At 45.1% G+C, this 2,151-nt stretch overlaps 1 pseudogene; it reads left to right on the forward strand.

Annotated features, from left to right (window-relative positions):
• Positions 1-433: 433 nt before the first annotated feature.
• Positions 434-1,332, forward strand: LOC144240854 (metaxin-1 pseudogene; annotated as a pseudogene).
• The last annotated feature ends 819 nt before the right edge of the window (positions 1,333-2,151 follow it).

Here is a 2,151-nt window from a genome sequence, read left to right on the forward strand (position 1 = left end):
GTCAAGTAGAAGTCTCTGAAACTGCACCCTCCCCTCAACCAAAATAGTAAGTCAAAAACAATACTGCATCCGAGAGAAATGAACGTTTGGGCTCTCTGTATATTTCTTATTGAGATCAGTATTTTTCCTACTGGATCCCTTTAGGAACTAGACATCAAGTTTATTTCACCTCCAAGGCCTCTAACCTGAAAAAATAATTTCTAGTGATGATTTCATTATAGTCATTAGGAACCAATTCCATTATGATGAAACTATTTGAAAAGTCCACAAGAACTTTTAAAATAGGACTTTGCGTTTATATATTCTCAGGTGTTCTTAAAAACACATTCTACTAAAGAGCACTTAATACTGTTTGGTAGAAGAAGAGAGCTTTTCGCCAAACAAAACAAAACGCAAACAAAACAAAACAAAAACTACGAATTTTCATCCAGGACAAAGGGCAGATAAGATGGCGGCGCCATGGAGCTGGTTGGGGGACACAGGGCTACTGTCAGTGGATCTGGACAGCCTGGTCATGCTGACTTATGCCAGATTTACTGGTGCCCCACTTAAGGTGCACAAGATCACCAACCCCTGGTGGAATCTTTCAGGAACTCTGACTGCCCTTCAGACTAGTTATGGAGAGGTCATCTTGGCACCACACAAGATCATCACTCACCTTCGAAAAGTACAGTGCCGAGAATGCTATCTCAGCCTGGTAGGGTCCAGACACCTTGGCCTTCATGTCTCTGCTGGAGGAGAGGCTGTGCGCCACATACTGATGCAGACCCCAAGAACAATATGGACGTGACCCGGAAGTGGAATGCAGGGGGCGACGCCCTTTCCCTTAAACGTCTTTCTTCCTGGCTGGACGTAGTGAAAGTTCACAGTGGCTGCAGCTTTTGTGTGAGGAGCTCAGGCTTGAGAACGAGGACGAGCTGGAGAAGGAGCTGTAGCAAGAGGCTCGGGGACGCCTGACGCTGCTTTCTCAGCACCTAGGCTCTCAGACATTCTCTTTTGGAGATGCCCCCACCTCCCTGGACACCTTTGTCTTTAGCTACTTGACCCTGCTGCTGCAGGCAAAGCTGCCCAGTGGGAAGCTTCAGGCCCACCTTGGAGTCTATGCCTGCAGCATCCACATTCTCAACCTCTGCTTTCCCTGAGATGGAGCTGAGGTGCCACCCCCATGCCAGTTGTGTGACTGGGGAGGAACCATAGCCCATCGGGGCTGGTGGGACCGGCAGCCATGGTGGTCTACGCCTTGCTCAGTAGCATCGTTTCTATCCAGCAATGCCCGCGTGGACCCCAGGCATGCAGTCCCTGGGCATGGTTGAGGATGATGAAGAGGGATGACTTGTCTTCTTGCACCCAAGACTGACTTTTCTACTTTCAGACATTCCAGAGGCCCCTGTATTTCCCCCTTGTTGGTAGCCTGGAAATGGGGTGCTACTCCCAAAATAAAACTATCCACACTGGAAAAAGAAAAGAAACCAAAAAGTTATTTTCATTAAGTATGTGTATGTTTATGTGTGTATATGGGCATAGTAGATGTTATAATGGTTCTGTTAATTTTCTGACCCATAATGATTTCAGTCCCTAAAATAGGAAATCGAAGGCTAACTTTACAGAAAATACATACATTAGCCTTTTGTCCTTCCCTTTCTCTTCATCTCTTCTACCTTTTCTTTTCCCAACCTAACTGGCCTCCAGTAAATTTACGTGATTATTTTAAGGGCTATCTCGGAAATCCAGAAAAATGAGGCAATATTACAGTGTTCAGCACTTGATATGTTATCTCTTTCAGAGAGAATTTACTTTTCATTGTTGTTTAAAAAGAGAGTTTAAAATGAGCAAGATTTAGGATAAAACATGACCTAATGGGACATTTCAGTAACCATTGGAGAAAGAGATTTGATATTTCAGTCGAGCAGCTTTCATAGATCATTTCTAAAAGGGTGAGCTGGGGCCGGGGGGTGGGGGAGGGTGTAAGTTCCTGGGTAGCTTAGTCCGTTAAGCCTTTGACTCTTGATTTCAGCTCAGATCATGATTTCACGGTTAGTAAGATAGAGCCCCAGGTCAGGCTCTGTGCTGATAGTGCAGAGCCTGCTTGAGACTCTCTTTCTCTTGCATGTGGGCTCTCTCAAAACAAATAAACATTTAAAAGGGTAAACT

This window comes from Crocuta crocuta, unplaced genomic scaffold (genome assembly GCF_008692635.1).
Source record: "Crocuta crocuta isolate KB4526 unplaced genomic scaffold, BGI_CrCroc_1.0 scaffold97, whole genome shotgun sequence".
Taxonomy (NCBI): domain Eukaryota; kingdom Metazoa; phylum Chordata; class Mammalia; order Carnivora; family Hyaenidae; genus Crocuta; species Crocuta crocuta.